At 39.2% G+C, this 14710-nt stretch overlaps 1 pseudogene; it reads left to right on the top strand.

Moving 5' to 3' along the window:
- LOC111893523 (serine/threonine-protein kinase WNK8-like) overlaps positions 1–14319 on the top strand; it is a 30868-nt pseudogene extending 16549 nt beyond the window's left edge.
- The last annotated feature ends 391 nt before the right edge of the window (positions 14320–14710 follow it).

The raw sequence follows: 14710 nt of genomic DNA, 5'->3' as shown, positions 1-14710 counted from the left end.
TTTCTTTTACACACTAAGCACGAAAATCTTTTTGATTTTCCAAAATTCTGGTTTCATTAGTTACAAGGCATAATTTTTAAATGGGATTTGTTGTTATAAGGGAGTTGTGGTTAATAATGATCCACGTGGTCAATTTTGCTTTAAGCTGACGTTTAATCTAAAAGGATAAGATGCTGACTCAGGCGGGAGTCCAATCGATTTGATTTTTAAACGGCGCTTGAAGGCCAGGCGCGCGAAGTGGAACCGTTTCGTTTAAAAACGGCGCCTGATGGGAAGGCGTGTGAATCGGGACTGACACTCTCTCTCTTGCGTAATCATCGGTGCTACCAACTGTCACGCATCAATCACTTCCGAAAAACCCTTCGTATTTCCCTCGAAGATTTGGGACAGATTCTTCTCTCTCCTCTACCCATAGTATAAAAGGTAACGTAAACCATTGTTTACCTCTTTACTACACCCATATTTCAGAGAGCAAGAAAACCTTCAAGTATTCTACTGTTCATCATCTCTCCCATCTTCTTCACAACAATGGCGGATTCATCATCAGTTCATGCCACTTCCCACATCCTCCTGATTCGTCCCCAACAGAGTTTGATCATCGATCTTACTCCTCGGGTCTATGATGCTTTTATGTTCCCGATAATCGAATGCCTCAAGTACTCACCGATTGCTCCTGCTCTCACCAAAGTTGAAGCAGTTCTTATGGAGTTCTTATCTCAGATTTTCGCCACTGCTCATTACGACAAGGCAGTCGACAGGATCTTCTTCGACGTGCTCGATCACAAGGCGTCAATCTCCAAGCAGAGGTTTTGCTCAATTTTAGGGTTTGAACCTGATTCCACTAGGGTTAATCCTGAATCAATTCTGGTGGGTCACATGTTCTCTATGTTCTACAACATGGGGTATACTGAGGTGCTGACAACGGTTACGAACTTCAAGAAATCGTGCCTGCCTCCTCAGTGGAATGGGTTGTTTACAGTGCTGTTCCAGGGGCTGTCTAAACGCAGTGCTGGATCAGACGGTGCAAGTCGTCTGTTCATTACACTTCTCTATGGGGTCTACAATGGTATCAACCTGGACTACGGGTCGGTCTTATGGCAACAGCTCATTTAGAGTCTGTCTTCTACATCTCGGCATTCCGAGATTTCCTATGCTCGATTTTGGACTCTCATTACAAAATGGGTGATGGACAAGTATCACGTCCCCATTGTTGCTGGTTCTCCAATGTCTTCGATTGGTACTTTCCATACCACAAAGATCATTGTCTCCGAAGCATCCAAGTTTCACTTCATTGGCTCTATCCCTGAGTCGATGTATGGAGATGTTCCTGCCGACAGCCGGATCATTAGAACCTACAAGGAGTTTCGTCGCTCTGGTCCTAGAGAGCTTACTCCTGAGATGCTCAAGTCCATCCATGAAGCTGACAAGCCTGATCAAAGGGGAAAGAAGAATGACAAAGGCAAAGACAAGCAGGTTGGCAAGGGAGCGAAAGGCCCTTCTCCCAAGAAGCGTAAAACTACACAGACTGTTCAGTCTCCTCCGCTGAAGAAGAGAAAAACCCAACCAAGGCGTAAGCTGATAATCGCTTCCTCTTCAAGCGAATCTGAGGAAGATAATTCAGCATCTGATGAGTCTCCTCGTGGTAACACTCCACCACGATCGCCTACTCTAGATGTTCACTTTTCTACTTCTCCAATCTCTTCTCAACCTATTACCATTCCCATTTCCATTCCCCCCCATAACCTCCACCACTCAAATACCATCCACCTCCATCCCAGTACCCCCTCCCATCTTTACCGAAGTAACCACCACCACCGCAGAAGTAAGAACCAATGTATCTGATACAGGGGTTCCTACTGATGCACCCAAACCCCCACCAACTACTGACCATACAACCCAACCCGAACCTACTACAACTACCGAGCCTCCACCCTCACCACCACCCTCATCTCCTGCTCAGGCAGCAGAGGATGAAGAACCATTCCTCGGCAGGGAGGATATGACATTTGATTTGGTCTATTACAGTCCGTTTCAGGTACAGAGTGACGACGATGATGATGCTCCCGTTACCAAGAAGTATCTCAAGGAGCTTCACGATAAAATAGATTCGCTCATCGCCTCCTCTTCTTCATCCCAGTCTACCATCTCTGAAGCTGCCATTCAGAAAATCGTTGATGCTTTTTCCAAAGCTCATCATGTCTCTCTAGACTCCGCCACTGCAGCCATTGATGCCTCAACCAAAGCCTGTGAGGCAGCGACCGAAAAAGTCGATAAACTATTCACTGATGCTTCTTCTTTGTTACAGTCATTACAGGAAAATGTTGAAGCCACCAAAACAAAGCTGGAACCAATTGTCAACCAGCTGGCTACCTCAGTTGCATCAGAACTGACGTCGTTTGCTTCTCTTGTTCAAACTCTCTCAAACGACAACTCAGCGTTTAAGGCGACGCTTGAGGAGCGACTGGCCAAGCTCCAAGAGGATCTTGCTGCTGAAAATTCTCGTATGGATGCTCTTGCCAGAAAAGACCACTGCTCTGAAGGACAAGAGTATTCAACTCTCCAATTCTCAAAAGGGGATTGAGTCTCTTTGATCTGAAAGAGAGATTGTGTCTTCGTGTGTTTCAGATGTCCACGCAGCCATTTCAAACATCCTGGAAGCACATGACCCGATACTCAACTATTCTATGAGGCGAAATCTTGCAGAAAAGCTTGCTCCTGCCCTTTCTCTCCTGAGCAAGATTGAAGGGCTCCTTGCTTTCGTTTCCATTCCGAAACAAGGGGGAGAAAAAGAAAATGTGTCTCAATCGCCTCCTACTTCAACAGCAACCAAAACAACCGAACCTCCTCCTACAGGCTAAGCCTCAGGTTCGGGTGTTAAAGACAAGGGCAAGTAAATTGTTGATGAGAGCGATGATGAAGATAAGGAGACCATTGCCGACCTTCTGAAGAAGCAAGGTCGAGATAAAGATGCTGACATCAGCGCTCGTGTAGCTAGAGAGGCTGAAGAAGACAGAAAGAAGCTCACGACCTTCTCGAGAGCAGGAAAACTCTCTTTCCTCCTTGGACTCTTGAGAAGTTGCTGAAAGAAGCTATCGATACTCTAAGCATCTTGTGGCTAGAACCAGTGATCTCTCTAGATCGTTCTAATACTGTCGATTCTCAGTTCGATATGCCACTGACCCGAAAGGCGTTCGTATTCCATGCCTTTGACCACATTGTTGAGTTCCCTCATCCTCATCCAAAGGTTGACAGGGACTTAGTCGATTTCTATCTGAGGGACGCTCAACCACAGTACCAAACATGGAGCGCTCAGAAGATTATCAATGTTCGGGTTCTAAAGCCGTATAAGGAAGGAAACTTCACCAACGTTTGGTTTAAGGTGCTGAGAGGATCTGCCAAGACTGAACATGCCATCTCGCTTGCTGATCTTCCTAACTTGAATCCACATGACTGGATTATTTTGCATAACATCCTTCTTACTAATGAGGTAGAATATGGTCCGATCATCGACCACTTCAAGAGGATGCTTGTTTGTTACATCATGGAAGTCGCCAAGATGGATCAGGAGATAGCGAATGTATTCAAGAAAAAGCCTACCATATCTCCTGTTGGATCAGCAAGTGACCTAAACATGATGCAGATGGGAAAGATAGACCCGAAGAGAAACTCCGTTATGTTTACCAGAAACGAAGGCCAAAAATGCTTGTTCGCTTTGGCAGACAAACATCTCTATACCACTGCATGTCTGGAACATGTCTTAGGGATCATTCATCGGTGCAAGCAGAATTCGGCGGATGACAAGAAGTACTTTAATGATATGATTCAATGGTACATTCGCTTCAGACAAACTATTCTCGCACTTATCTCTCGTCTGTTTGATACAACCAAGAAGGTTCCGACAGCTGGTCCAAGCAAGAAGAAATGATAGTCTCGCTCCAAATTGAGGCAAAGGGGGAGATTGTTAGGTCCAGTTTAAGTGTTGCGTCTTTTGGGCTCATTAGCTAGTCCAAGTTTTATCTCCGGTATGGGCCTGTCCATCCGTGAGTTTTGTTTAGGGTTTATTATATATAGATGCTTGCATGAATTCTTAACGTAATATTGATAGAGATTTGATAGTGTACAAGTTCTTATCTTTTGTAACCTTAGAATCCTCTATAGCGGAAGTTCTTCATCGAGCTCTGCTGAGGATTGATTTAATCAAATCATTCGACACATTCAGATCCATACTTGCGTTTTTTTACATTACTGTTTCTGTTTTATTTATTTACCTGTTACAAAGATCTAATCGATCAAAGAGTTTTCTAACTCATCAGATACGAAGCTGCTTTGCACTGAGAGATTAAAGGAGATGTAAATCATTAGTGTAATTGAATGTAAGTTCTGTTTATGCTTATATGTCTGTATCGGAACATGAGATCCCGAGGTTTTATTATTAAATGAAAATACATTCTCTTTGAGAAATGTTTTGATAAGTTATAATCATATCTTGTTTTGGGAACAAATTCTGCAACCGTTTTCTTTAAAAGATTACTCTGATTTTATAAAACAAAGCATAAACAAATCGGTCTTTTTCTGGCCGTGAAAATGGGGATGTCACAGTTGGTATCAGAGCATTAGTTTAAGCGAACTAGGAATTTATAGGAAATTTCTAGACTTAAACTTAGAATGCTAAGTAATGATTGGGAGGAGTGTGTTTAAAATATGTTAGGTAGTACACCTAAATTGACACAAGCACTAGTTTATTTTAGGAGTGATGCCTAAAATGCTTTTATGTGCTAAATGTTATATGTTGCCATATATGATATTCTTTGTTCGGATCTATGGTCTGTTGCCGACCGGATCTGGAAACCTTATGTGTGTAGGATTCTAAGCGTACGTCTACGATATTAGAACTAGCATGTAAACGTTTCGGAGTGATAAGGATGATTTGAATATCTATCGTGAATAAGGATCTAATTTCACTTTATTCGGTGTATAGATAAAAAATGACAAGAACCAGGAGTGGAGCTGGAAACATGAACGAAAATAGGAATCAACCACTTGTGGTTGAGCGAGTGGCTGTTGTAGCAGCAACACCTGAACAAATTACAATGGCTGGAGTGCGAACCATGATTCAAGCCATGATGGCTGAACAAAAGGAGGAAATGAGACAATTGTTGCTGAACAACAGGAGTGAACCCTCAATACCAGTTGAACAGCCTGAGCAGAATGAGGGGCAGTCAGAAGAAGGGAACTATAGTGGGACCATTGGTCAAGCCACCCACCAATAGTTCGCCAAAACAATCAGGATGGAGACAATGATGGACGTGGATGCAAGTACAAGGATTTCATGGCATCCAAACCACCATGTCTTTCTGGGAGCCTGACACCGGTGCAAGTCATGGACTGGATCTCCGATATGGAGACAATGTTTGAAAGTTGCGAGTGTAGCAACAGATAGAAGACTGCTCTTGCAATCCCTCTGTTAAAATCTGGAGTACTGAGCTGGTGGAAGTTACTGGCCGGTTCAACGCCCAAGGGGGAAGCTAGTAAGATGTCTTGGGAAGAGTTCGTGGAGCAAATGAAAATGCAATACTGCTCTGAGCAGGATCTTCTGGAAATCAACAATGAGTTCCAGAATTTAAAGAAGGGAAAATTGAGCATCACTGAATACGCTACAAGCTTTACAGAGAAGATGAAGCTTATTCCATACCTAATTCCAACTGAACTTTCCAAGGTCAACAAGTTTGCCAATGGATTACCAGCGGACTTTGGTCCGATAGTCAAGTAAGCAACCACTCTGAAAGCCGCCATCTGGGCAGCCAAGAATGTTGAGACCCAAATAAGGGAAAAGGGTCTAGAGAGAGTTGAAGTTGGAGGGAAAAGGAAACACGAGGGATCTTCAATGATCGACAAAGAAACCAAACTCTCGAAATCTGGAGGAAAAGATGGAACCAAGTGGTGTGAAAAGTGCAAGAAGAAGCACTTCGGAAGATGCGATGGAGAAGTGACCAGCTATAAGTGTGGTAGGACCGGTCACTATTCCATAGATTGTACGTTCGACAATAGGAAGTGTTACGAATGTGGAGATGGTGGTCATATTTCGAAGAACTGCCCAAAGAAGGAAAAAGATGCAAAGAAAAACGTACCGCCACAGCCAAGGGCATTCCACATGATCCTCGACGAAGCGAATCAAGGATGAGGATTTTATATCCAATGATCAAGTTATGAAGTAACAGTGCGAATAGTAACTTATGATGTAGCCTATTAGAGGCATAGTATAGGGTGAACTTGAACTTTTGTGTAATAGTTTCAAGAATTAATATAAACCCTGGTTTTGTTATCTGATGTGTTGAATGATTATATGATTTATGTATGGTGACTTGGTTAACTGCGAGACAATACTTGGGACGAGTATGAGTAGGTGTGAATGGTAGTAGAGATCTATACTACCAGAAGCACAGGACTCGCACTTGGATCACGGAAAGTCGCAAGGTTCCCAAGAAGCTAGTGATTGATTCCATTTTATTCTGGTATGTCATTACCATTGTTTCGGTAATGACTAGTAAGATGGTTCTTGTTCCGACCCTAGTGGTCATGTTTAAATTTGAGTTCGACTACGAGGAGTATGTTACGTAGTCTAGAGGACCAAGTTATATATAACATCTGACTTAAGTCAGAAGGTTGAAGTTAATACGATTGATAGTGTCGCGCTCGTTGTTAAAAGAAGTTTGTAGGTAGAAATGCTACATGCTGAAATGTGATTATATCATATTAGAATATGAAGGAAGGTATATTCCATTTTGGAATTTAACTCTAAGAGACCTGAGTCTAAGTATTGCATCATTCGATGAGAGGTCAGTAGAGCACGACCCATCGGTTTGTTACAATAGATAAAGGAAAGTATTTATCCTGAGAAGAAGAAGGAGTCCATAATAACGACTTATTTGGTAACTCGAGGGTTACGATTGAAAGTACAACATAGTACGATAAACAGATGCAAGATTGGGCATCGTTTGCGGTCAAGAAAGCCATAGAGTTAAATACTCTTTCGAGGAAACATAGAATTTACGGTTATTACCTAGGATGAAGAGATAGCGTATGGAATCATTATACAAGTTCTATTTCTGTTGATGATTCCGGGACATAATCATCCTAAGGGGGAGATAATTGTAACGCCCGTAGATTAGGGCTAGTCAATTTAGAGACGATAGGCGTCAAAAATGAATTTTTGATGAAATATTATTTAGAATGAATAATATTAACTAAGTTGTAATATATGTTACAAGGATTCCGTACATATAAAGAACGCCGAAATCCGAGTTATAACGAAGAAGTTATGACCTGTCGAAGTTTCGCGACAGAACCGGCACGACACAGCGTGACGTAAAAAGTGAATTTACGTTAGAGCTATATTTAGCCTTATCAATCTAAATGAAAGTCGTAGAATACGTTAAACCGTGAGCGTGAATAAAAAGAATGCCCAAATCTGACTTCGTATGAGGAAGTTATGATTTTTCGAAGTTTCGACTTAGCGGTATGCAGCCCGAATACTCGATTTGAGACCGAGCGGTTTTTAGTCAAAGCAATCTAAATGAGAATCGAAGATCACATTAATTGTAGTAAAACGATAAAAAGATAGGCGAAAACGGACGTCAGATGAAGAAGTTATGATTTTATAACGGAGTTTTCCTGTCCCGGCCTACTAAAAATAAATAATAAAAATAAAATCAAAATTAGCCGACGGAGTCTAAACAAAAGTTTTAGATCGTAGTCTCACCTACGCGTGGATAGAAAGAACGTCGAAAACGGAGTTCGTATGAGGAAGATATGAATTTTTGAAATTTATTAAATATTTTCGATATTTTATTTATATATATATTCTGATATTATCCGAAGGGGGGGAGTCAACGATCTTATCGTCATTACGCCCAGCGTAATCTCAAGTTACGCCCAGCGTAATTCGACCTTCCAGCCCCTATAAAAGGGTGTCGAGGGCAGCCAAGTAGTTTGCTCATTTCTTCCCTTTTTCGTACAAGAATTATCCCAAAGCCCCGGTATTATTCCCGAGCCCCGAAGCAAGTCCCGAGGTCCCGAAGATCCCGAGAAGTAAGATTCCTGAGCCGAAGCTCTGCCCGCGAGGAGTCCGGTTTTTGTGAAGATCTTCCAGATCTGCCGAAGAATACTACTTCTACAAGCTGTAGTGCTGTCCGATCATCTTCTGATCAAGTGAGTGTGTAGTTACTTTCTTCTAACGCATAATTATGAAGTATCTTATACGAAATACGTGTTATGTGTATAATATAAAGTTTTTTATATGTGTGAGTGTATAGTCACTTTCATCTTACACATAGATATGAAGTATTTGCTATGAAATACATGTTATGTGTTTATACATTGTTTGTTTACTTGAGATGGATGCTGAATGAATGTTTTATACGAGTTTTTAAATAAGTTGTATATGTAATTTATATCTACAAATATGTTGGGTAGAACATGGGTAGATGAAATAGTTGATGTGTGTTGAAAGAATGTGATAAGAGAAAGGTGAGGATATAATGGTGATGATAATTAGGTGATGAATTACGAGTCCAGGAGATGTTGTGGCTCGTATTCATGCGATGATAGTCTATCCCTTATTATGAATTACGAGTCCAGGCGATGTTGTGGCTGCGTATTCATGCGATGATAGTCTAACCCTTTTTATGATTTACGAGTCCAGGCGATGTTGTGGCTGTGAAATCATGCGATGATACCCTAACCCTTACTAGACATGTATTGAGGGAGTGATCCCCGAATTAGCATTGTCTATATGATACAGGTGATGATCCTTAGGAATAGTTCTTAGGAACAAGCATATAAGGATATAAGATGTAAGGAGATGAGCGGTAAATATGATATAGGAGATGACCCTTAGGATAATATCTTTAGGGAAGATTAAAAGAAGATAATGGGGATGGGTAATTGGGTTGATTGTTTGATGATTGAATATAATAATTATATTATTGTGGGTTGAAAACCCTATATGCTCACCAGGCTCCCAAGCCTGACCCACTCGGTTTAATTGTATCACAGGTATCGATACGAAGCTGCTTTGCATTGAGAGATTAAAGGAGATGTAAATCATTAGTGTAATTGAATGTAAGTTCTGTTTATGCTTATATGTCTGTATCGGAACATGACATCCCAAGGTTTTATTATTAAATGAAAATACATTCTCTTTGAGAAATGTTTTGATAAGTTATTATCATATCTTGTTTTGGGAACAAATTCCGCAACCGTTTTCTTTAAAAGAGTACTCTGATTTTATAAAACAAAGCATAAACAAATCGGTCTTTTCTGGCCATGAAAATGGGGATGTCACACTGACCCATGTGGTGAGAAGCTTTTTAATTAACATTTTTTTCTAATAAATTATTAAGATAATAAAAGAAATTAAGCGATTGATTGATTTGGATGAATCAAAGTGATCTTGACTTTATTGAATGGTCCTAGGGCTGTTTTTATGTTGCTGATGCATATAAAATCTACTGGACAAGCTGCTTGAAAGGATCTCTTTCAGGGAAAATGGTGATGCGTTTGGTTGAAGGTGATTGAAGGTGATGGATGTAAACTTGATTCTGGAACTCTCAGTCTACCAACATTAGAGTTTAATTGGGTGATTGAAGGTGATTTTAGTTCTTGAAACCAGAAACAAGATATCATATTTTGGCATGGCTAGAAGCTTTGGAGGAAACGAGACTCAAGCAAAAGTAAACACACAAAGAGTTGGCACATAGTAAGCTACATGATGCAATTGTATATAAATGAGTTCATTTTTTAATAACATTTACTCACTTTTGGAATAATTATTTGTATTTGACATATTAGTGAAATGAATTATCTTTGTTATTTATGGTATTTTATTTTGTATTACGAGATTTTTAATGTATTATTTAATTTGAAAATTAGTAAATCTATAAATAATATTTTTTTAACATTTAAAATTATGATACGCAAAAATGTGTGTCATCTTCATTTATGACATGGTCTTTCTTGACAGGAGCTTTCTTGATACGCATTGCGTGTCATTAACACGCGCGTCGTAAGGTTACGACACGCGAATGCGTGTCATCTTCCTTTATGACAGGGCCTTCCTTGATACGCATTGCGTGTCGTAAATGAGCGTCGTAAATGTGCGTCGTCTCTCTTTATGACAGGGCCTTCCTTGACGCGCATTTGCGCGTCGTCTGAGCCTTTTACGACGCGCAATGAGCGTCGTAAAAGGCTGTTTTTCTAGTAGTGGTTGGGGGTTAAAAGTGTAAGTTCGGGACTTATTTCATAAAGGTTTTAGAAGAGAAGTAATGTTTGGTAAGTATTGAACTTATTATGAAAGAATTTTGAGAACCGAAGACTGTTTAGTAAATTACGGACTTAATTTGAAAAGGATTTTAGAAGTGGGGGTATGCTTGGTAATTATTAGGTCTTACTATGGAAGAAATTGTGGAATTAGGGGTTAAAGGGTAAATATTTAACTTAAGTTGGAAAGGCTTGGTGGGGAGGCACTAAACTTGTTAAAAATGATGAAAGTTTAATATTGAGCACGGGACTTGAACCCGACGATCTTCCCTCACGTTTTAAGGAAGCTACTTCCAAACCCTAACCCTAATCATAATCATCAGCCGCCACCTTATACCTCCTAGTCGCCGGCCGCTATCACCACTCATCTAGTTCGTGATTCCTACCAGTTTGAGGCCGCCAAGCAAACGTCGAGCGTCCACCATTCTTCTCCTCCTTCTACGCTGTCAAGGTCACGACCCGTCAGTTTCGGCGAAACCGTTCATTGTTGTTGCTCCATTGCTGATTACGTCAAGGCCACCACCTGTTGTTTCGTTGATGAACGCCATCGTGACGTGGTTTCCAGAGACGTAACCAAACCGTGAGGGAGCCGCCGCCACCTCCCTCGTTTTCTATTGCAACGTCGCATCTGCCATTCCCAGCGATGGTTGTGGCTCTTGTGCCGTCAGTGAAGACGAGCAGATGCCCTCCTTCATAGTTGCGTTGTTGATGTTATTCGCTTCATCCCTTCTCTGCCTTCATTTCAGTGCTAGAACTCAGTCACGTCCAGCCATCCGCCATTGCTGTTGCCGTAAGAGTCGTTGCTATCGTCGATGGTGCTTCTATTGCTGTCACTATGCACCATCAGGGGTGGCTGTCATCCCAAAACGATTTTCTGACGCCGCCTTGATCCACCAGGTGGGTGGTTGGCTTCCTTTTCCGAGCAAAGAAGTGAAGTTGTGCATGTTTCAGTTGGTGTGTGTGGGTGTGTATATCTGAAGTTCTCGGAAATGGCATCACCACCACCATAGGGTGGTGGCCACCGCCAAGCGCCACCACGGTGTGGCTGTGTGGGTGTGTGTTAGAGTAGTTAGTGTGTGTGTGTGTGTGTTTATATTTGGATGAAAAACTTGTAATTGTAATTAGTAGAAAATGTAATGAAAAGAACCATAACCACCACTGTAAGGTGGTGGCTGCCACCGCGTGCCGCCATTGAGCACCACTACTCGAGGTGGTAGTGGGTGGTCCCCAACTAGCAAACCCTAATGGGCTTAGAGATTAGTTTTTGGCCTATTGGGCCATGTTTAGGTGGAAATCCCTAATTGTGAGTATTTGGGCCTTGGACTTATTTGGACCCAATTTTGAGCCATTGTGATTGGATTGTGTATTAAGCCCAATTGTCACATATCACTTATCTAGTAGAGTAAAGGACTTAATGGATTAAGTCCTTAATGGGTTAAGTGAGAAACACTTACCCTTAATTGTCATTTTATGTGAAACCCTAATTTCACTTGGACTTTGAGTTGGGCCTTCCTATTGGGCCTTGATGATTATGAGATGTTGGGCTATGAGAATGTCAAGTGTTGGACCAAGAATGAATGATTGGGCCTTTGATCAAGACCATGTTGAGACTTGGGCCCAATTGGGAAAATTGGACCATAGAGGGGCCATAGTTGGGCCTTTGTCCATTATTAGACTTTTGGGCCTTTGGATTGGACCTTGGGCTTGAGTCAAGCTAAGATAGGGGCAAGCCCAAGTGTTTTGTGTTCTGGGGCAAGCCGATGTATGCTAGTTTATATGTTATATGTTATATATGTCGGGCTTCGGTCCGATGTCGGGGCAAGCTCGATGCAGATTATGTGATTATGTTATGTGATATATGTTATGTTGTGTATGTGTCGGATAAGCTCGATGTCGGGCTGAGCCCGATGCCTGATGCGGTCGGATGCCGGGGTGAGCCCGATGCCGGGCAGGAGTCCGATGTCGGGTAAGTCGATGCCAAGATTTGTCCCGATGCAGTTGGGCGTAGTCCTAGAGTTATATTTATGTTATGTTTTTATGTTATATGCATTGTGTATATGTTTATATGTGTACCAGATTATGGTCTGATGCCGGGCAGGGCCCGATGCAGTGGGCTAGGCCCAAGTTATGTGATTATGTGTATGGTATGTGGTAGGTTGGGGAGACTCACTAAGCTTCGTGCTTACAGTTTTTAGTTTTGGTTTCAGGTACTCAGTTTTCAAAAGAGGAACTCGGGAAGATTGCAGTGCACACACCATTTATTTAGCCTGAGATGTTTATACTCTGATATATTTGACAGATGTTATGTTATTCTTGAGATACACCGTTTATGATTTTTATATGTTGAAAGATAATTATGGTTTTATTAAAGAGTTAAAAACGAAATTTTTGGCTTGTATTTTTGGAATGTTACACAAATTGTTTGTAAAAAAAAAAAAAAATTTTAAAATCTACTTATAAGAAAATTCATGAAACCATCTATGAGAAATCATCCTTAAAATGAGTTGACTACAAAAACACTATATACATGAAACTATCTATGTGAAAAATCAAATAGATGATTTAGAAGTAGAAAACACAAAATTAGGATCCATCATTATAATCCTTAAACATATAAGAATCAAATCGGTTGAATAAGATTATTTGTTATTGTCTTTTTAATTCATTGTGCAACTAAAAATTATTGATCACAAAAGGGGTATCGAATCAATTGATATCATAAGAATTTTGTTTTTTCTAAACTTAATTTACATATTTATATTAAATAATGTAGCTTTATGAAATTTGCCTGTTTATTAACATATTTTCACATTTTAAATATTTGTGTGCAGGCATTTGAGAACAAATTGATATTGATTTAAGTATATTGGTTCAATCTAATTTTTTATTTGAGAACGGTAGTTTAGTAATATCATTTGATATTTTGGATTTTTAATAAATTTTACCATATTAAAAATTAGTTTAACCCTAATTAAAATATAGTTTGAATATAGATATGAATTTTATAGTTTTACGTGGATATATATATATATATATATATATATATATATATATATATATATATATATATATATATATATATATATATTTTGTAAGGACAAAGTAATATTTAAAGTTTGTAAGAATATGAGTGAAATTATGTCATTTTTATTTTACCAAGAAAACTGCTACATATTTGAAAATAGGAGAGTCCATGTATGCTCCAAAAAGAAGTCGTGCATGTCTTTTTAGACACGTAGTCTTCTGAAAAACAAATAGTCTGGAGAGGAAATGTATGCACTATATATATATATATATATATATATATATATATATATATATATATATATATATATATATATATATATAGTTCATGTTCGTTCGTTTAACAAATTATATTGTTTATGTTCGTGAACAAGTTAAACGAACGAATATAAACGAACAAAGATAAAAAAAAACATAATTGAACATATATGAACATATAATCTAGAATTTAATCAAATACGATTAAGCATATATGAACATAAAAAAAGCTTATATGAACGAACATAAACAAACATAAACAAACGTTCACGAACATAATTGAACGAACGAGATTATTGTTCATGTTTGTTCGTATAACTAAACGAGCGAGAATTTATGTTCGTGTTCTCTCATTTATTAAATAAATGAACATAAACGGACTTCTTGCCGAACGGTTCATGAACAGTTTGCTGAACGTTGTGTTCGTTTACAGCTATATATATATATATATATATATATATATATATATATATATATATATATATATATATATATATATATAATGCAGGAAAAATAGGTCATGAAACTCTTGAAAAAAGCAAACTTGATGGCCGATTGACAATCAATTTCATAGATTGAGGGTCGAATGATGGCTAATTCAAAAATTGAGTGTTAATTTCATTCATTAATGATGTTTGATTGTCAATTTCAGATATTAGGGTCGATTACCGATCAATTTCACAAACAAAGCATGGAATGATGGCCGATTTCACAAATTGATGGTTAAATTTATATATAGATGATCGATATCAAAAATTGAAGGTAATTTAGGGATGATTACAAAATTGATGGCCAATTTAAAAAATTCAACATGGATCGATGGTTAATGGAAGATCAATTTCATAAAATAACAGTGAATTGAAGGTTTGTTGCAAAATTGATAATCAGTGAGACCACTATTTTATACAAGGTAATAGCTTCATAGCACCGCTTTGCTACGTAGCGCGCTATGGCCGTTGCTATGACCGCTATCGACAACACTACCTCATACGCAATGCATATGAACTTATGAAGTGAGTTAAGAGGAGGTTTCTAATGATGGTTATGCCAAGTGCTTAAGAATGCAACAAAAATACAAAATAAAAAAAAATGCTACAAATGAATCATATGA

The sequence above is a fragment of the Lactuca sativa genome, chromosome 1 (assembly GCF_002870075.4).
Source record: "Lactuca sativa cultivar Salinas chromosome 1, Lsat_Salinas_v11, whole genome shotgun sequence".
In the NCBI taxonomy this organism is placed as follows: Eukaryota; Viridiplantae; Streptophyta; class Magnoliopsida; order Asterales; family Asteraceae; genus Lactuca; species Lactuca sativa.
This window is presented reverse-complemented; position numbering and strand designations above follow the sequence as displayed.